Source organism: Cataglyphis hispanica, chromosome 11 (genome assembly GCF_021464435.1).
Source record: "Cataglyphis hispanica isolate Lineage 1 chromosome 11, ULB_Chis1_1.0, whole genome shotgun sequence".
NCBI lineage: Eukaryota > Metazoa > Arthropoda > Insecta > Hymenoptera > Formicidae > Cataglyphis > Cataglyphis hispanica.
Window position 1 is genome coordinate 6,902,668 of NC_065964.1, and position 23,129 is coordinate 6,925,796.

General features: G+C 35.6%; 1 protein-coding gene and 1 long non-coding RNA gene across 2 annotated transcripts in view; one reads left to right on the forward strand and one right to left on the reverse strand.

Annotated features, from left to right (window-relative positions):
- Positions 1-12,268, forward strand: part of LOC126852665 (uncharacterized) — a 115,662-nt gene extending 103,394 nt beyond the window's left edge. Inside the window, exon 3 of the long non-coding RNA XR_007687863.1 lies at positions 11,733-12,268. This is a non-coding gene — a long non-coding RNA (uncharacterized LOC126852665). The remainder of the gene's footprint in view (positions 1-11,732) is intronic.
- LOC126852649 (alpha-mannosidase 2) overlaps positions 1-23,129 on the reverse strand; it is a 119,440-nt gene that overhangs the window by 92,981 nt on the left and 3,330 nt on the right. The gene's annotated exons all lie outside the window — the stretch shown is intronic.

Below are 23,129 nucleotides of genomic sequence, written 5' to 3' on the forward strand. Positions count from 1 at the left end.
GTTTTACGTATCTGTTTACGCAGAGACGTAGAGTGCTCAAACGTGATGAATAAGTAACGCACCGGCTTGAATAGAGAAACGCTCGCTATTTCTGTGGGGGGGGTGTTCAATCGCTTTTCGCGATTTACAAGAATGAAATAGCGAAACACACAGAACGATTCCATGCCGCGATTTCCATTGGCGTTAAGAAACGGTAATCGATTCGGAAGAATCAGAATTTAATTCTGTCTCGTCGCATTCGCAGGTTCACGGATTCAGAGTAGTACAAGCAGACTTGATTTTTGGCTACGCTGACAATCTGACGGATGCATTATCGATGCGGCGATAAAAATGCATCGCACGAATATAAATCGCGGTCGCCACACAAAGCTGTCGGATGCTTCCGCGTCCCGTCCATTTTTATCCATTTTCAGTTCAGAGCGGGAAAAAATCGCGCGACGCTGTTCGAATATCAAGAATCGTACATTATGGTCTATTTCTAAGGTAAACACATACAGTTGCTCTTGGTGCCGATAAAATTGCATTCTCCACAATGTAAAAGATTATATGAAAATATAATGTGTGTTATCTCAGAAATAAATTGCTTTTTATTGCTGTATATTCATGATATTTCTGCATTTGAGAAATAAAATGATTTTCTCCGTTAAAAAATAAAATCAAAACTTTAAGAATTAATATTTTGATAATCAATATTCACATTCGTATAAATTATTTTATCAAATAATCTTGCAAGATATTTAATCAAATTTTTCTCGTCTACATATGTATCCCTTCGTTTCGACAAACATTCGCCCCCAATTCGCTAACAAACACTTCTATTAAAAAGATATATTTAACTGTAACTCGTTTATTTATAGCCAATTTTATATACCGATGTTAGGAGAAGAAGAAACAGTCTTGATTAATTTCCGCGGATTTCGGTCCACGCTAATTACACTGAGTGAGTAGAACAAGTGGGAAGGAAGAGCTAAAAGTAGTTACGAAGGGAATATGCTCTGCCAGAGCGAAATGAGGACAACAAGTCCAAGCTTGAATCTTCCACAGAAAATAATATTAAAAATATTTCATTACAATTTTTTCATATCTGCTAGAAGTAAATAAAATTTTTGTACATAATGGTAATTTTAATTTTAATGTGGCAAGAGTTACAAATTGAAAATATAAGAAAAAAGAATACCTCTTTCTTGTAAAAATTAAATTTTTCCACACACTTTGTATTCTTTTATCCATTATTTCTCGTTATATTTTCTATTTTTAATTTTATTTTTCCAGACATCGCAAAAAGATAAGTTCGAACAATAAAACAATATATAAGAAATTATCGATAAAAGTATGTATGCAAGTGAAGATCGCGGAAACGCGCACAAGAGAAATATAACAGATCGTGCTGCGACATTACAATTGTAATGTAACCTTAAAACGACCGCGCGAATGGACCCTCGCTACTGGGCGATACGAGATGAGACTCGGGCTTTACGAGCGGAAGAATGTAACTTTTCATTTAGCGTCCATTTCATTTCATAAAGTGTAACGAGTTACGCGCGCGCTTGTGCGAGATCCGCTCGTAACTCCTTCGTGAAACCGAAACGGAGTTTGTATCGCGCTGGCGTCCATTGCTGGTCAGCAATCTTTTCCCAAATAATGGAAAATACACAATCATCAAGCATGGATTTAGATTACACACAAATGATTTTCAAATACGAGCAAATGTCATATAATTCGGCAATAAGATTTATTTATGAGCGGAAAAATAATTGAGAAGATATATCCATAAAAATAATTTCATATTTTTCTCTTCTTTGAAATTGAAAAAAAAAAAAAGTGAATTTATATATGTGTGCGTATATACAGATTATGATTATTAACATGTGACAAGATTTTTTCCCCAATACTTAATTATAGCGTTGCAGGTCCTTCTTTTTCTTTAAAATTTGTTGTGTGTTATTATTTATTGTTACAAATTATTAGAGACTTTTTATTAATCATCGTATCTCTCGATTATACACATAGATATGTGCAAATGCGATATATCATTTGGCCATTAAGGCTTGTCTATAACCAACCAAAGGCTTTTAGACAAGCAACATCCATTATCATCATAATCGTATCTATCCGCCAAAGATAACTCGACCTATAGCCGTAACAGAGCATAATATCGTGTATGCTACATATATATTACAAATTTATATCTACTGACTGTTTATATGTCTCTTCAACTATTCCTTGTAAATAAAATAGTAGATACGAAAAATATTCTATATTCTAAATGCCATACCAAAGTAGGTAAATTACAAATCAATACTGTTTACTAGCAAATCGGATAGCAATAGTATAATCGAATAAATCGACATCAAAAAAAAAAAAAAAAGAAAAATTTTATCCGCAATAGTAATCACAAAGGAAGAGCAAGTGCGCGCAACCGGAAACGGAATCGCGTGAATTCCGCGAAATGATCCTTTCCGTGTTCCTCAACTTTTTTATCGAGTTAAAACTTTAGAGTAGCATGGAGGATCGAGATTAAGGGCTCGCAAAGTCATTCCGGCCAATGAGAGCGCTCGGAATCGATTATTTACGGCAGTTCCGGGACCGAATGTATTATCGAACGGATATCGAGACCCACGACCGCGCACCGCAATATCTGAATTGAAATCGAATTAAGGATTTCAGGAGAGAGAATGAGAGAGAGAGAGAGAGAGAGAAAGCGGCTGGGAAACCGGAAGATTCATCGGTGAGCTTCGCTGCGTGGAAAGTTCGGATACGTTAATTAGCGTAATCCACGCTAAGCTTATCACCTTTCGAGATAATCGCCTTTCGTAGTAGCTTCTTCATCGTCTTGCTTGCCAAATTCAGAAGCACGACCATAGAACTTATTATATTTCTGTTTAAAAATATTTTAGCAATACTAATAATTTTTTTAAGAAGACAAACAGAGAAAGCTAATATTTTATTAATTATATGTCGTAGTTTTATGCCGTATGTTATAAATTTTGAAAATGGAATGTTAAGTTTATAAAAGTAAAAATCTTTGGAAATATTGGAAATCCAAATTTACTTAAACATAAAAAAAAACATGATATATACAATAAAATTTTATATATCAAAGTATTATTGCAATAAAAGAAAATGACTCACTCAATCTTTTTATAAAGATCTGCTTTAAAAAAAAAGGGGGTATCTATTCTCGGTTTATTTCGCAAAAGCTATCTCCAGTTTGAACATTAAAAATGTTTTCTTTCGATATGCAGTCGTTAGATTAAAAGGTGTGGTTTGAACCTTATTAAAGCGTCAAGCAAGGGGAATGAGGAAAAAAACGTAAAGTGAAACGCGCAACTGTATAAGACGCCAAGAACGATAGCAGCCGCGCTAAAAGCTTTTTAATTACAGAGTGTAAACCACTGAGAATGATTATACGATCGACGTCTAAAAGCATATTCTCGCGGTCGTCGACCTGAACCTGATAATAAAATTCATAAAATTCGCACAAACACAAAAAATGTTTGCAGCATGGATCTAATTGTAAGTTTAAACCAAACATATTCGTGTATTTTTTTCATACTTCTTTCTCTCTCTCTCTCTCTCTCTCTCTCTCTCTCTCTCTCTTTCTGCCATTACGTAAGAACTACACAATTGCTGAATTTTTTGAGTTGCAACATAAATTGTGTAAGCAAAGTAGCAATTAATTAATACTCGAGTGTCAGTGTTTTATCGATGCTATTTTATTAAACATTGATATTTGACTAGAAATTATAATCGCGTGTAATTTTGTAAATGCGATACTCGACTATGCTTTAACAATTTCGAGAAAATAAGAATAGGAATTCACGTTATGCATCGTAAAGTGACTGTATACGCTACCGCATTTGCGCGCGTTTACGTATTAAAAAGTAATCAACGCAGATTCTCTGAAATTTTAACAGGCAATTTCCTCGAGAGTCGGCAAAAGTCCACGGAAAGTTATACGAGGAGAAAAGCAAAAAAAAATGAAGGCGTTTCGACGCGTGTCGCGTAGATTGCAAGATATGTTATTATTGTCGCACGCATTAAGTCGGAAAAATCGAAAATCAATCCGTCCTCGGGTGAACGAGGGATTGACGTGATTCCAGGGAAAACCTACACGACGCATCACCGCGCGCCAAGGCGGCAAAACAAATGGACATAACGACAGGACGATCCAATTATTGCGTATACACAACATACACATCAACAGAGCGACAGCCGCCAATAATTTTCATTTGCGAGAGCAGCATTTTCACGCCGCTCAATGTCGACTGACAATCTATCGAATTAAATGCAATTAATCGCAAATCCCATTTGCCCGTCGTGCGCGTATTTAGTAATTTCAAAGTTAAGAAATATGCCACAAAAATTAAACATCGTTTTAAAAATTGTAATCCGCTTATTAATTTGATATAATGAGTCACGTGATTATTCACGCTAATAGGATACCGGTATTTAGTAAAATCAGAACAGCTTTTCTATAATAGACACATGTCGATAAATTTTTGTAATTTCCGTGTATAGAGCGTAATAAAGAATGGCACGAGGAAGAGACTAATGGAAAGGAGAAAATAAAGCGAATAAAAAAAGCCGGGAGACTTCCTGTGTGTATACGATTATAAAAAATGGATCGAGATGTCAAGAAACTAAATGAGGCGTTCACCGAGTTGCTAGTTCGTTAATCAACTTGGCAATTTATAAGCTTCGCTTCGGAGACGTCACGTTTAAAAGTGGATCTTACGAACTCGGTCTAATCGGCCGGGAGCACCACCCCGGGAGAGTATCGAGGAAGAAACGACTGCGACATTCTTCTTGTTCACTGTCGATTACCGACAAGCGGCGACAGCACAATGAAAATCGGAAACGAGCAATTGGTCACGGTCGTTAGTAAACGTTAGGCACGGTATGTCTACAATGGCCGTGCATTTGCCTCCCCCTCTCATCTTCATTACGGCTCCCCCTATGTATCTGTCTGGGATGCGTTACATTCGGAAGCGGTCGAAGCACTTCGCCGTCTCTCTCTCTCTCTCTCTCTCTCTCTCTCTCTTTCCCCTCTTCCTTTCGCGCGCGCCGTAATTTGCGAATTAATTTCCCTGAACTCTGCTCATCAGACGCGAATTCTATCTCCGTTACCGTCGTAGATTATAACCGGTGAACAGAATAGTTCTAAGACCGTAGGTAAAATGCACCTTAATGACCCGGGTGCTGTGCAACCGCCATTTGTTGTCCTTCGCAGCAGGACAACCCGGTTACAAAACAGCCACGAGTATTTAGCCCCTGGTTCGCTTTTAACGGTGCTTCGCACCTTTACCCGAGATGCCGAGAGCCACGTGCTGCTTCTCGCGAACCTCGTGCAAGTGGATTCGAGCAAAAATTATATATCATCGAACGCGCCGGGGACAAATCGAGGACCGGTCGACTGGGTTAACAACATAATAAATAACTCGAGGTCGAGGTCGAGGTTGTGAGGGAAAAGACGGAAGGGGGAGACACCGGAGATAACGCTTGGAAATTATAGAGTGTAGAGGAAAGTATAGAGGTGATTAACACCGTAAAAAGTCGCTCCCCCTTGGATAACGGCCGATATGTTCGGCGGGAAAAGATGCGCGCTTACGTCGAGCTTAGATTCATGGATCATTAAAACGAGCGTTATGCATAAACGTCAGATTATACTCGCAAAAATGTAGAAGCTTAAATCTTTGTTAGTATGACTTTTTTTTTTTTTATTAATTCCTCGAGCGCTTTACAACACAACTTCAAACGCTGCAAATGTCTGTTTTTTAATTAAAAATTAAAGCGTTAATAAATAAATCAATAAATAAGTAATAATGTGATACATATAAAAAATAGATTTACAATCAGAAAGTCAAACGTAAATCCAGTTATGTGATAAAAGTTTAAGGTTTTTTTTTGATACATTATTTGAATTTTGAGAGGCGCGCCAATATTTTTGCTTGCAAACAAACGTAAATGAGAAATTAGATTCTACGAGTTAACACATGTTTATGAATGTAGGCTTTAGTATCCTAAATCATGTTTCAACCGGACATGAACTCTATGCGTGCAACACGATGCTCGGCGAGCGCGGGAAAAAGGTCGTCGTACCGCGCCTTGCGGAAAATGTGAGTTACTTCGCGTGTCGTTCGAGTAACGTTACAGTAGCTATCCTCTGGTACGGTTCTTTGTTCGCGTAACGCACTGAATGCATTATATTCTACGATGCGCGACATCGACCGACTGCGCTTTTAGGTCGACCGTTCGACGACAATCACCCTCTCGTCAACGCGGACAAGGATTTAAGCGAATAATACTAGGAAGGAGAAAAGGAAATAATAAATTCGACGATATTAAATTGAGAAACATTGTATAGAAGACATCTCAAAGCAAGTGCTAAATGTTATTTCAAGTATACGACGTGATAATTGGTGATATATGAATTGTATTATTTGCCTCTGTTTAATTTCGATTTCTCTTCAAAAACATAAATGATTGTAATCACATAATAAATGCATTGAAATTTTATAATGTCAAAGCGAACTTTCGATATCATGAAATCTAAAATAATATTGAAGAAAAAAAAAAAAGAAAAGAAATTGTCACATTTGTAATTTATTAAATATCATATCATAATTACACGCGTTAAACATTATCATCGTAAATATATAATTTTTAATAACGATGATCTTTCTCATTGCTTAAGCAAAAAAGAAGTGCGATGCCGCACGGAATATCGGCAACATTAGACGCAAGTCCGCAAGATCTTAACCCAGCACATGGCCGTTCTTACGATCTTGCGCAGGTATACCATGTACAATACCGTGTACATGCAGTCGGTAAATACAATTCTGGGCGTTTCCACCTCTTACTCTCGAGAACGACTCGATGCCGACACGACCGCGGGCCCTTTTCTCACGATCCCGTATCTCTCAAGATGAGAGAGCCTTTACGAGAAAACACGGTTGCGCAAGCAAACGAGAGAGAAATAGAGAGCGGCACAAACGAATCGACCGATAGTCTTACTAAAGCGCAATCATTACGAAAGGCATCGTGAACTATATTGTATGCCGCGATATATTCAATATGGCATTACAGAAATTACCGGTAAATTGCCTTATATTCGTTTTGGCGCGGCGCCAAGTTCGCCGCGTCGAAGCAAAGTCGGAATACGAAGTCGTGCAAACCGCTTCAAGGTACAATTCACGAGAGATACTGCAAACTGTGTTACAACGTTCCGAGGATACTTCGAATTTTGCATCAAGTGGGTTACGTCGGCTTTCCTGTTTCCATTTCTGATAAAATAAACGGCACGAAACGTACATCCTTAAGATGTTAGGAATTTATCAATTATTTATTAAACTCCACTTAAAACTTGCAATTTTCTCTACATTATATTATAGAAATATTTCTCTCTCTAAACATTTCTATAATACATCATCAAATATAGAATAAAATTGGAAATATCCATCGTAAGAATATATTTTCTTCAAAATGTTTATATGTCCGTCTAACGTTAAACTCTTTATACAATCGCCTTTTTCAATTATATAAAAATTAAATAAAGCCTATATTTATTACACATTAATTCCAAATATTCATGTTTTTATTGTCTCTCCTTTCGTTCATTCATATATATATATATATACATCTCTGAGATTTTCTCTGCACAAAATCTTGATATTCTTCGAGAAAAATATGTATTCTACAAATACAAACGAATATCTATTTTCCATTCTATTTTTTTTTTCCCATTACTTTCTCGTTGCTTCATCACTATGCCAGCACGAGCGCGCATAAATTTTATTAAAAGGCGTCACGCCCTATCGCGACTTGTGACTCGCGCGGTCTGATTACAAAAGTTTTCAAGCAAATTAATCGCCCCTGCATTCTCTATCTCTCTCCTTTTCTTGTACGTGTTTGCGACCCCATGTTGCGTATGTACGATGACGACATTAACAGGGAGAGACGAAACGGGTCATGGTACCGTAGAAATTGTAGCTCGGCTAAATTTGGGCCGACGCGAGACGAAATAACCAACTCGGTCATAAATAGGACTATCACGCGGATCGTATAATAATTTGCAGATTCCGCATAGATTGTATCTTTTCAAATTATTTCTGTGAAATCTCGTTTAAATCACACAGCGTTAAAATAACGGCGATTTGTTTTATGAATATAGTTCGTTGCGTGCAGAATGAGTGTACTAAAAAAAAAAACTGGCGTCTAAAATGATTTCTTAATCGCTGATTTAAAAAAAAAAAAAAGGTACTTAAAACGAAACAATTCACTGTGCGTATCATGCGTATCGTGATATCGTGCTGCAATATTTGAATGCGCGTCCTACACGCCTTTTTTAAGGAAAACAATCGCGTTTGCTTATGCGTCTTAACTATACATGCAAAAGTGTAATTAAAAAGTCCGCCATCTGAAACAAACACTCTCTCTCTCGACCGTAAACATCAAAACAGCCGGAAACGAAGTAGCAAGAGTACAATAACTGCTTTGTTCTCCTCTGCTTTGTTCTTTGTTCCAATTACAAGTTACTCTTTCACACCTCGCGCCACTATTATCGCCGCGAAACAGTATATAGACAAAACGAGTTGCTTTTTTAATTAATGAGAGACGCCGAAACAACTCGTCGAACCGGTAAACGAGTCCGACTCGCCATCAAAGCAAGACGCGGACGAAAAACAGATGTAATTAGTGCGCTAATTAAGAATCGCGCCGTCACTTCACGATAGCGGCAAAGATCAATTAAATACAAACTAAACTGATGTCCAGTGTCGACAAATATTTGTATCCTTTTTCTTCACAAACACACTCTCTCACATCTCTAAAAATACCTGCGTCATATTAAATTTTATAATCTTTAATCTCGCGATAGTGGTGCGCACTTTTGGTTGGAATATAGAAATATGTGCCTAATAGAATCCAAGAGATTTTAGAAACAAACGTGCATGTGGCAACAATTGGCAGAGTCCATTAGTCGTTCTGCAAAATACTAATGCATTTCTCGGACGCGTTTTCTCTCTTGGAGAAAAATCTCGTAACATGGCGGGCGAAGAAAATGCGAGAGTGAAACTAGAGAACGTAAATAGATACTGCTAGTTAAAAAAGGTAAGAGATTAAAATAAAAGATTTAAGAAACTGAAGCGAAAGGAAAGGAACAAGTCTTCGACTTCGAAGAAAGAAGAAAAATACGACACACAAGCTGCAATTTACTCGTGATATTAAAACTGTCAATTTTTATTTTAAATAAAAAGTTTCAAAACGCGAAAATTGGTAAACAATAGTACATATGAAATATCTATAAAGTAAAAAATTTTCATGCAAAATCAACGTTAAATATACTTTATCGACAGACATTCCCTCTCTCTCTTTTAATCTAAATTTAAGAGAATTTAACAACATTAGCGACGAAATATAAAAAGATGAATATTTTTCTTTGAGTATTTTCTCTATTTTTTCTTTCGAAAGTCCGAGCTTTTTCATCTTTACTACCTAATTAACGAGAGCTGTTAGCAAGTCTCTTTAAAGTTTCGACTATCTCGCTTTAAAGTCAGCACCCCATAACGCTATTCTCTGGTCATTTTTTTTTTTTTTTTGTTCTAACACTATACCTTTTTTTACGACGTATTTACTTCGAAAATAATGAGCAGATCGTACAACGAACGTGTAGAAGCACGTCGGAAGCCGGTGCTCGTTATTCTGTCGTTATTTCCTCTTTCGACATACCGTTCTTACACCGTGTGCTTCTCCTTTTCACTTTTTTCAGATGAATTTACGTAAAGACACAGTGTATCGCATACGTCGATATAGAAATATAGCAGAAATGTGCAGACCAGAACAATCGCGCTATTCTATTTGAAAAAGAAATAAAAATAAAAATATTTTCTTGTATTTTCTCTCATTTGTATAAGAAGGTTTCTTATGTTTACTGCCTTTGCCTTTGTATAAACGTCTGATCTTCTAATTTAAAACAGTGAAACGAGATAAAAAGATTCTTTGTAAAGCAAAAATGTAACGTTATACTTTCACATTGTAACATTATTTTCCGTACAAGTTCGTTCAATTCTTAGAAAAACACATTAATAAAAATTTATATACATATATAATAAAATATAATCAAATGAAATATGTCTCTCATAATTTTTGAAAATAAACTATAAAAAAATTATCAACCATACGAATCATAATCAAATCATCATAGATATACAAATTTGCGATAAACTTCAGATATTTCATAACGTGAAATTTCTCGTGAAAGGTAATCTACTTAAATGTATAATTATATTCTACGAATTTAATTTACACGAAGCGTAAATCGGGGATGAAGAAGATTTAAGTTTCAGAACCGCCGCAAAGTTTACGTCGTTCATTATCATTTCTCATCGACCCAGCAAAAGTATTAAATTTGATATCGAGAGTCGCGACGCAGCTGCGATTAATCGAAAGGAAAATGCTAGGGGGGACGGGATAAGAAGTGTGATAATTAAATGCGCGAATCTCGAATCGACGGGCGACATCGATAACCGATTGAAAGGGGAGCACAATGGCCGCGTTTCCGGTTCCGGAACGCATTAAGCTTGTTATCGCGCTCAGCCAGGCTCGATTCGCTCGAATCTACCCGTCATTGTGCATCGATGAGAAACTCGGCACGCATCGTTCACGAGAGTAGACGTCAATTATTTTCAGAAAAGATAATTCGGCGCAACTATTCCGACAGCGGTCAGAATTAGATTGTGTGGAAGAGTTTTACGTATGTTTTCGCTCTTTTTCTCTATCTCTCTTAAAATATAAACTACATCTCTTTTTTGTAAAACGTGAATGTTAAAGAAATATTTCAGATTTACTAAACAGATTTAAATACAGCGAAAAAGACGCGAGATTACTATCCATAAGAGTTAATGTCCTAAAATGACAAAGTTAATATCCGCCTAAAAGGAAAGATGCTTCATCTAATCCCCGCGTTTCGTTCTTCTTCGACCCTTCGTGCACGTCACCATAGAAAGAAAGCCAAGCGTCGAGATAATCCAGAAGGATAGAGCAAACGGCGACTCTGTCATCCTTCTCGGAGTCGGGTCGGTCCATAAACGCGAACGCGGCATCGATCCCTCTTTGGGAATCGAAGGAGAACTCGACGAGAATGAAGATAACAAGAATCGAGGTTCCTTCGAGAGTGGAAGAGAGTCACTCGGGCGACTCGCTTGACTCTTCCCCAAGGACTTCTTTGAGCAGAAACGATTATTCGGAAGACAAGACAGATATAGACAGCAATCTGAGCGAGAAAATCTCCTTTAGCCGAGTCAACGGAACTCAACATTCATCCATCACGTAACTCTCGAAATATTCAGCCGCCTTGTATAAGCATTACGTAATAAAAAAAAAAAATAAAAATTTCTATTTTATTTTTTAATTTTGTCACATCAATTTAAAAAAAAAAATTTATTTTTATTAAAAATATCTATTCTTATAAAGAATAATTGAATCGCTTATATAAAAAATTTTCTAAAAACATATTAATTTCTTATATAAATAATTTTATTTGTTTGCTAATTTCCATTGGAAAAAATATACAAACAAATATTGAAAAATGTTAATTTCATTTTTTTTTTTTTAAAGTAACAGTGTTTTCCTTTTTATTTAAAAATCTGTGAAATTGATTTGAAATGATAAAAAAAAAAATTAAATAAGAGACAGGAAGAGAGAAATGAAATTTTTAAATAAATTTTTTCCAGAAACTAGAAATTGGAGGGCCGAGAAGAACTTTTAGCGGAAGAGATTCCTCTCTAAAGGTCTCCCAGAGAAATATCTTTCGAGCAACTGCCAAGGAAGTTCTTTTTAAGAATAGCTACGAGGGATGTGAAATCCGGCGATTGTTGCCAAGGTAGGTTCCCATCCGAAAAAGGCTCGATGGTTTCTCGAGTGGCCAACGAGTGGGACGCGAATCGGGGGAAAATGGGGGAAAATAGGGGAAAGAAATGAAAGAGATGAGCAGAGAGAAAGAGTGAAAGAGAGAGCGAGAAAGCGAGGGGAGACGATAACGGCGGCGGGGATGGAGAGTTCGCATTAAAATTCAAATATCACAGCCGGGGAAGAGCCTTCACTTTGAGGTCCGTAGAGCGCAGTGAGCCAATATGAATACATTACAACGTGTTTGCATCCAGCCCCGGGCCGGTAATGCCTTCTATTAGAATCATGCCGCCGCATTTTAATATGACGTGGGAGAGGGAGAGGCAAGCAAGTTGTTCGAAAACGGAGATATCCGTATAACACCGGCAACGAAAGCTCCGTTTCTCGAACGGCCTTAAATAATCCATCAGCGATTAATGACGGCTGTGACGTAATTCTCGTTAATATCATAACAGCACCGTACAAACGGGCTCAATAAACACTTTTCACTTTTCAGCGTAAAGCCAAATCTTTACACCTGTCAAACGTATATTGTAAGTAATAATGCACATTTCCGATTGTATTTCCTATCTAGACGTTCAAAAGATGCCTGTTTTAATAAAATTGTGAGAGAATAATAACAAAATTACCGAGTAAACATCCTTGAAAGAGAGAAAAAAATGCCTACTCGCTCACGCGAATAATACGACGAGCGTGCCGGTATTATGCGACGCGCAATTACGTTTGCAATCTAAATTCACGATTATTATATCGATTCGTAACGAATCAGCGATACGTAATAACCTAGAGCTGCGATCGGATGAGAATGACATTGTCTGTTATCGTTACACAACAAGAGATGATACATCGCGTACGAATAGAGATCGTTCCTCTCGTGAATGAATAATGATGCACATCGGCAGCTTTATCAAGCCTACCTACACCGTGGCTTTCTGTATTTACATTTTTAATCGACTACACCGAGAACACTATCAGTCATAGTTGCAGTAGTGATAGATCTATATCGCTCGTCTCTGCACTGGCCAAAATATAACCGGTCAATGCAATAAAAAAACTGAGCCGTATGTATTTACTGAGATATTTATAGTTATAATTCAAATTTATTATCCATCACAATGAAGTGAAATATTATATGAAATTCTTTTAAATAATTTAACTAAGAAATTATCATATATTTTCCATAATTTTTATTTTTTATTACAACATATCTGCTAGAATTTTCCTCCAACAATATATCTATTTTGCTTTTTACAAAAAGATATCCGATTAAATGTAACATGTTAAATGTACATCCTTTGTGTTTTCATATTACTGAAAGTGGATAAAGAAAAAAGCAAGTATTTACAAAATCGATATCACGGTATACGGTATGATTATGAGCGTTCCTTGTAGCCAATTAATGGAGTTATCATAACAGTCAGTTTGACATGTTTGGCTTTCCTGAGAAGTCGATAGCTTGTCTTGTTTCGCCAACAAGTGCGTTCATTTACATATTCGCATAGATATGTTCATCGATCGATACAACAATAGCAGCATCTATAATTTATGAGAAACATAATGCGCGGCTACTTTGTCGTAAATTTATAATCATTCCGAGTAGAACTTTGACAGTGTTTACCAATGTTCGACTTTCAAGAAAGGAAATACCGCGCAGAAACTTCGACAGAGCTACTCAATCATTTATCAGGTGCTGCTTTGTATAGTTCCTTAATGTTCATATTTAATAAAATTCTACGGCAATTCTGTGTTCCTCGTTTGTGAATATCAATTTTTTATCAAACACGAATCAGAGCGGTAAGAAAGAGGCTTTGCTTTAAAATGAAATATATAATTAATATTACGCGTAAAAAAGTGACTTTGTATTTTATATATATTTTTAAAATTATTATATAATATATTCCAATAATATAATATATCATATAATTTCCATTTTCAAATATATCCTAACAGCTATGGATAAAAGTGAATAAAATGATTTGAGTAAAGTAACTGTGTGTAGAATAATTTCTATAACGTAAAAATAAAATTATTTTTACACATTATATTTTTTCAAACTCGTATTTTAAACGAATAAAAGTTATATCCTAGTCATTGAAGAAAAAAAATGGCATAATTAAAAATGGAGAAACCTCTGGAAATTTCCATGCATGCTCCCATTACCTTGGTGGAACAACCTACCTATTATTCTCCTACTGCGTTGTGTTTTAACGGTGAAACGAGCCGTTCGTCATATTAATTATACTCGAAACGTGCGCCAACTGAGGTCACCTGTTAACCCTGCAGACTCATCTGATACCAAATCGCGTCGTGAGAGAAAGAGAGAAGATAGAGAACGTATGAAACGAATAGAGGAAACGAAGAACAGAAGCACGGGACTTATCTTTCTCTCGCACGTATGTGTCGTATTATTTTCGCAGGCTGCACAAAATTAGAGGAGAATTTAATTCCGTCGGGGTCATGAAATTAAAAGGTCCACTTGGCTTTCCTGATGATCTCGGTTACTATTACGAAATAGCTAGGTCGACGAGATCCTCGTCGCTCGTCGTCTGACCAAAATTGTGACCATAATCCTCTAGATTTGTTTTCGCAGCAATTTTAAAAATAATCGCAAAAAGTTTCATTCTCGCGTTTTCATTTCTAAATTATATTCATAATTTTCTGTAATTTTTTTAAATTGCTTCTCATAATCCTCAAAAATATTTTCTAGATTAAACATACAATTTTATATGTATTATGAAAAGTAATAGAAAATATAAAATTATAAATAATAAATTATATAAATTATACATTTTTTTAAACTTTTATATATAATTGATAAAAATTACGAGAGACTCTCACTAGATTCTGTGCTTATTCTCCGATCTCATTTTTCTCGATTTCGAAAATAGTATCCCTTATATGCGAGCTATATAATAAATCGCGAAATAGAAGTGCGAAACCAAACTACGATTGCCGCAAAGCAAGAAGTCGTTGCCACCAATCCGCCCATCACAACTCCTTCTTTCCCAGATTGCCACTATTCGTCTAGCCTCCTAACAGAGATATAAATCCACGAAAATGGAATGGTTTCGACTGTACGTTCGAGAGTAAATGTAGTCATTGTGATAAAAATTTGCGCGACGCAAACTTTGCTCTATATAAATAAATGATTGAAAAAATAAAACGCGCTATCAAATCAGCATGTGCGCAAAGATGGTCGGTCAACGAAATAAAAAAAATCTATTCAAAATTTCACATTACCTCTCATATATTAAAGATTTGCTAAAACTACACCAAATTCGTATGTGGCAAATAAAAAAGAAAAAAAAAAAAAACGAACTTAATTTTCTTTTATAGAAAAAAATGATAAAGCTTGAGCTCTTTCTTAAAGGAACAACAATAATTGTTTGGAAACTAATGCAATGCATTTATATAAGAATATCGCGTTCATATAAGCAAGATGCAAGAGAAATATAACATCGTATAAATCTTAGAAATTTAGACTACACTACTTTATCGTCATATATTATTTTGTAAGAGATAGATAATAATGTGAAACGCGTAAAAATCTCTTTTATATTCTATTCTCTCTTCAAGAGATTTATCTTGCGATGCATATACAAATTACATATTAAAAATGTCCGACAATAATAATATATCATCGAAAGATTCGATGTATAAAGAGAAGGGAGCGCGGAATATGTCGCAGTTTTCTTTGTATTTTTGACAGCCTTTATTTCATTTTTTCCTCCATATTCCTACCACCACTATATACATCCACAATTACGAGCAAACCCGAAAAAAATTACGGCGTCATCGAGATTAAATTTCGCTTCATTTGCTAATTCCTTTCTCGTATATGTACGCATCTCGTATATGCATACACAATGACATCGGAAATCGCACGGCGAAAACGTTTTTGCAAAATTATTGCTAGATGAAATTGGACCGAAGTTCAATCCGCATTAATTCGCCACCGCGCAACTTCAGCCTCATATGTTAAATTTGAAATTCAGCCAAGTTTTTTAGAGGGATGTAACTTTAGATATTGCGATAATGAGCATAATTGCAGCAACAATACCGTCGATAGAATTATTTCATTTCTGTGATGAAATAATTTTGCATTACAAAGCAAGAAACTTTTACGTTTATCCAAGAAAAGAATAATATGTGTAAAATTTAATTTCACAATGGAGCGCGTGTTACGAGAGACTCGCTCGTTGCTCACTAATTACGTTCTTTTAAAGTATAATATTTCATAGATCGCAAGATCGCCCAAAGCAAAAGAGGATAAGATTATTTCTTCTCTCTTCCTAATGATAATTAATCATTAGAAAGAGCGATATTGTATCGCTTTCCGTATTGCGATATTGTTCGCGCTATCGAATTTCCGCCTTGATGAAATAAGTCGTTACTGGCGAGGCGCGGCCGGTAAACTGATTTTCTCGCCTTTTTCAGCGGTATCGTGAGAAGTTTTCTCTCTCGCCGCGCAAAAAGATTTCTTGCTGAAAATTCCGCGCGCCTTTTTCCGTATTCTTTTCTTTCTATTCCGCATCAGCCGTTCGTGGAAAAGCATGTCCTAATAAGTCGTACGCGAGGAAGAAACGCAAGCAAACTCATTCGAGCTTCATCGAGAGAAAGAGAGAAAGAAAAAGAGGAGGACGAAGCAAAACTCACCGGTCAGAGATCCATAAATGGCGCCTCTAAAGCCGGGTCATTGTCATCATAAAACCATCTTGAGATGTTACGTGATGCTGCTACGCAGCAAAAAAAATGAAATATCTGGCCAAGAATTTACAAATTTTATTATAATATTAATTAAAGAAATAAAATTTTTGATTAAAATTTATAAATATTTATAGTTTTTCCATTATAATTACATTATAAATGTAATTTTATCCAGCAAAAAAATTAAACTTCTAATATTTTTCCAAATTTATTGATGAAAATTCTCAATTATTTATGCCTTACTCAATATTCTTATTCCGTTGTTAGTCCTGATGCTTCATACAGATTACTCACGTAATCGATACGATTTTTCAGGTGAATAAGAAAAGATGGCAAGGTACATCCCATCTAACGAGAAGAAATCAACATTCATAACGACGCAAAATTTAATATACTTTTGGCAATCTTCATTTCCCCTTTTCACGGCTTAAGATACTGCTCTCGAAGTTCGGACCATCATAATCCAATCGGTAAACCCGTAGCACGAACAAATACAAGTTTCTGGATCCCTTATAAAACTTGCCAGACCTTTACGAAGATCCGCGGTTAAACACAAAACTACTCTCGCACAATATGTCTCGTCCGATACACGCGACGGAACGTGTCATTGCCATGCATAAAATCATGGGATACACGAACGTGACATAGAATAAATCCATGGAATTATATTATGCTTCATAACTCGTGTAAATCGCATCGAATATCGCACGAACCGAAATCAAACGATGTCTGTTCAACGTATGTCTTTATAAATTTTTATTTGTAATAATTTTTTTTTTTTTTTATTTTCTTTCCTTTGATGAGAGAACCTGAAGCCGATTTGTCTGTCTTAGGAAATATTGAAACGCGATACCATTCTCTAATCGAGATTAATCATTGCAAGAAACTAGTATTGTATGCTATACTCGAGAACTTCTCTCTATTCTTAATGAAATTTCTTCGGTGTACGATGAATATTCAACGAAGTGAGAAATTCCATTCCTTAAACGCACGCAGGGAAACAGGGTGATAAAAAACGTAATTTCTCACACGAACGCGGAAATGTCGGTCGGTACACGTTGCATCGGGCTACTTCGTACGCCGGAAAATCGATCGACACTTTTTTTTTTGTATCAAAATAAATTCCGTACGCCTGCACGCGCAGTACCACGGCCTCTGGTGCAATATTTGTTCTTGCTAATAACGCAATATCTCGTTACTTTGAAAACTTCTTTATAGAAAAATTTCACGACACCTGGTCTCGATCGAAAAGTTATAATGACAAAAAGTTGAGTCTACATTTTTAATTTAATTAATTGCATCAAAATCTGATTTCATATATATCTATATATTTTACTTTTTACATAATATATTAAATATAGCATAGAATGGACGTGCATTCAAAAATACATTGTTTTTATATTCAAATATAAAATGTTTTTATATTCAAATTAAAAAATAGATTTGAAACGCAAAGCTATGTAAAAAAAAAAATGATCGCAATTGCGAATTCAAATTTAACGTCGCAAATATTTCCATCCTATAAAGACTATTAATACGGATGAAAACCGTGCTAATATAAGTATCGCATCGATAATTTTTAAATGCATGTGTCATTTTTCAGACGTGATATGAATTTTTCATTTCACTCCTTTTTCCCTTCTTGCCGCGTTTCCTTCCTATTTTAAAGTTTTCGAAAAATATCATTGTAATATCATCTTGATGCGGAAATAAATGACGATTCAAGATTTGAGACAGAAAATTTCACCGTGGCCACGATCAAAGCGAACGGGCCCGCCCCCGCTGGCTGCAACGATTGACTTCCTGCGTTCGATTCACGCCTCACGGGCAAACGCATGTCGCGTACGAATTTGCATGCGTACACACACGACGCGGCGAGGGTGTATGGCAGCGGGAAGGCAGGGAAAGGGGGAAGAGAGGGAAAGGAGGAATAAATGTATTTACTCAAGGGCAACGGGTACATGGACTCTCGCGAGTACATAAAGCGCACGATAGAGAGAAACGAGACAGACAGGGGGCGGAAAGGGGGAGGGGGAGGGTAGGGGGGAAAGGGAAAGCGAGAGACAGGGCATAGGCCGAAGGCCGAGGAGTGCCATCCGATATATTGCATTACAGGGCGTCTATCGATTCAGTGGAAGCTATCAGCTTTCGTTGCTAGGCGATATCTCGATGATATCTGCGTGAAAGAGACCGACAGAGGCAGAAAGAGAAAGAGGATCTTTCTCTTCAGTTTTATAATATACCTTTTTCTCCGTTCTTCTCAAAGACGCCGAAATGTATCTAGCGGTTTCGAGCAATTTTTATCGCGAGTCGATTAAAGTAATAAAAAAAATTAACATTACAGAATAAAAAATAAGAACCACGTGATCTCCAAACGTTAATACTAATAAGATGTTTTGAATAATACATAAAATTTCGTAAATAATATTTTTGACAAAGCATTGAGAAACTAATGAGACACATTCTAAAGTTCTATTTAGGCATTTTATTCAATGATTTATATATTAAAAAATTAAAATTGTAGCAGATTTATTCTTCCTTTCGAAAAAAAAATGATTGAAAAGATCGAAAAGTGCATTTTATTCGCGTCTGATTTCTTCTTGTCATTTTCCGATGTGACAAGACTACATACAAGTTTCACTATCACGGCTAGGATCGTAAGTCGATTTAATGCCATGTCTAACCTTATGCCGTAAATCATACACAAAGATATAAACGTTTGCTGTAACGAGCGCGGAAACATTAATCTGCCAGGTTCGTAGTGATATACGCGTTGGTCAGGTATTTTCGAATGAAATCGATAAAGTTGTACAACGGGCGTGATCCGTGCCATATTTCGACAACAGAATGTCTTGTATATCTGCGATTAGAAATCTTACAAAAGTAAATAATATATACGATATGATAAACAATACTTACGATAAGTATATGTGTATGTATCATATATAAAATAATTGATTTTCTGATTAATGAAAAAATTTGATTTACGCTTTAAAAATTATCATACTCTGGTGAAGAGGAAAAGAGAAAGAGAGAGAGAAACACGGAAATAAAAAGGTGTATGTGTGTAAAATAAATCTTCTAATTCTTAAAAATTATATAAATATGCCTCTATAAAATAATATATCCGAAAAAAATCTGTGCAACGCAATGTATACACGGGATCATTTGAATCTTTAAAATTGCGGAGTTAAAGCATTCGTTATAGTCACATTATACCAGCGTACGATGATATTTCGACACGCGGTATATGAGAAAAGGATCATAGTATTTTAACGATCAGATTTCAATCACAAACTGGATTATCATATCCCGTAAGAAGGATTGTATCGATGATTTTAACAGAACAGCAAAATACTCGAAGCTATGTTTATACGTATAACACGTTATCGCGCACATAAAAACTTCGATAAACATTCGCAAAACGATTCGATTTAGTCTGTACCACGTTCTACAATTCGCAAATAAACCAACATGGACTATCGATCGTGTTGCAAGTAAATACGCATCGTAATCGTCAATTGAAATTCTTTTCAATCATCTATGTTATCGCGTTAATGCATCCAAACGGCCATTTAAATGCATCAATTGTCAATTATGAAAAATTGTCTAACACAAAAAAATTAATTTGGTGAAAAATACAAAGATTAAAAAATAATAAATTTATTAGCAAATTTTATTCTATTGTAGAAAAAAAAAATTATATGAAACGGATTTTCTTTTAAATTTAATTAGAAGCCATGTTCGAAATTACATTTGCAGCATTCGATATCGCACGACACAATTACATCTTGTGTATGTGTGAAATAAAATTTTAGAATAATATTTTTAATTATTCTAAAATCTTTCTTCTTATCGTTGCATTTAAATTGAAGCACAATTGCTATGCTTTCTTTAGCTAGGCTCCTAATATTTACAACAATGTAGAAAAACTCATGCTTTTCGGATTCGCTGTGTAAAACTAATTACCATGTAACTCGGCAATTATAAACGCGAACAGCTTGTTAAACGCACTCTTTCATTCGTATTCCTTGTTTAAGTTTTTCTCTCTCATTCTCTCTTCGCTCATAAATAGAAAAAAAAGATGAGGAAATAAAGTGATTTAATACTAGATGGTACGTAGTCTTAAAGCCGCGTATGAATCCAATTTGATAACGATGTAATTATCTGATCGTGCATATCCATTTGAATGTCGCTTGCAGTGACGTGTCCTCTTTAGAATTGGAGGAAACAAACGAGGCCTATTCGCGTATAGAGAAAATTGCAAAATCCTCGTCTCGACGCTCGCTTCAGCAAGAATTATAATTGCAAATTCTACTTTTTTTCTAAACAAAGGTGTGTGCGCACATATATATATATATATATATATATATATATATATATATATATATAGTATTGTTAATCTCCGATAAAATAAAAACTGTAAATGCTGATGTCATTTCTCAAGCCAGTTAATAATAATGTGTGTGTGTGTGTGTGTGTGTCATAATTTAGCACCGGAAACATCGGCAACCGACTTTATTATTCACTCTACATGTTCAAAGTATCGAGGAATATTCCACACGCTACGGATAAACGGGTGAAACGAACTTTCGATTCGACGAACGGAATCATGGAACGATTATCGGTTCGCCTCATCAAATTCCTTCCAACGAGATAGTTTCGAGGTCGGAATTTTGAACGTGAAGCCCCTTTCTTTTTCTCTCTCCTTTCTCTTTCTGTTCTCATCCAATCCGTCCTCTACGTATACGTCGCGTGAGTTTCAGTTTTCAACGACGCAAAACCGCGTGTGATCCTCACTAATTGGATGAATGGTTATTAAACGAATATACCCTTAACTCTTACTACGCTTCGTTCCCCGTCTCCTCTCGTGTATCTTTCAAGTCTTTTTCCTTTTCTTCCACTTTTCTGTTCTCATCCTACTTCTTCAATTTTTACACCCATACGCCCGTCAATGACTAGTTCTTATCATCTTTCCTTCTCTCTTTCGCTCACTGTGGATATGTTTAGGAAGCCAGTTTTTAAACGAACGCGTATATACATATCCTATGTGTAAACGGATTCATAAAACAAATATCGCGGAATGGTATTAAAGAGATCCCGTTTCCCCTTTCTCTTTTAGAAGAATCGGATCGCTTATTTAGAACAAATAATACACAAAATACTAGTATTTTTAAAGAAAACAAATAAAATTTTGATTATTTAGACAAATATAAAAATTTTAAATGAATGTCTTCTAAATTTGAAATTTTTTATTTAATTTATAGGAAATTTAATTTGTATATTATATTCATATTGTATTAATATATATTATAACAATTAAAATATAAATAATTATAAATTTTTACCATATATTGGAAATATTTAAAATCAATAAATAATCATAAATAAACCTTAATTAAACCATAGTTAAATCAGCCATAATATTTATCATCAAGAAAATATCAGCATTCCAAGATAATTAATTTAATTGCATCGCATAAATCTTTTGTAATTAGGCACAGCTGCTGTCACGTGCATGATATCATTAAAAACTCGGTAAAACCGCGTCATTTTACAGATTCATGATGCAAGTACTTTTAGAGGACCATGCCACCTGTCGAGGGAAGATATCCTAGCTGGTGCGAAGAAACGGATAGTAGAATACTCGAATGTCACACCGGATTCCAACACGTCTACGTCTAACAATGTGCGAGATATATACGACGGAAACGGGTATCGACAGAAATGCAGGCGCATCGTCCAAATATGCAGTAAAATATGCGACAGCGTAGAAACTTTTGTAAGGAGACTGGAGAGAGACTCGAAGAATTCATCGAATATAGAGGAGACATCAAAAGTGGCGCATCTTTCGTATTAAATTTCAAATGGATTCATCGTCAGAATTTTATTGTCATATTTCATTTATAATTAGATATTTTCGTTAAGTATTCTAACAATTAATTCTTCATTAAAGATCCAATCAAATTCTCAAAGCCGTTTAAAATGAATCGAGACAAAAATATCATCGTTCTTTAAAGTTTAATTTCTTAAAATTCTTCAAAAGAAAATGTATCATTATAAAAGTACGATATATAAATGATATTTCCTCTATTTTCAGCGATGCAACCAACGTCCAACTCCCGATATGCGAGTCGTCGCGAATAAAATTCCTCGCGCTTCCAATAAAACGGAGGAATTCACGGCGAGATATTTCGCGCGACGAGAGTTAAAACTGCTGAGTTCGGCGCAAGAGAATCGGATAGAGCGTGTTGCATAAGGAGACAAGGAGCTTGGTCCCTGCTATTTTAGCCGAGCGAGTAAAATTCCGCCGACTGCAGCTAATCCTCCGAAATATCGAAACGAGGTTCCGTGCAGACTTTGGCCGAGATAAACTATTCGATTCGCCGAAAACGAGTCGAAAGGTTTTCGATTACGAACGAGTAGAATGTTGACGAGAGATAAAAGAAAAACGAGTTGCGAAAGATCGCAAAGTGCCTAGAATATATCGGTTTGCTGCAATATTTCACAAAGTT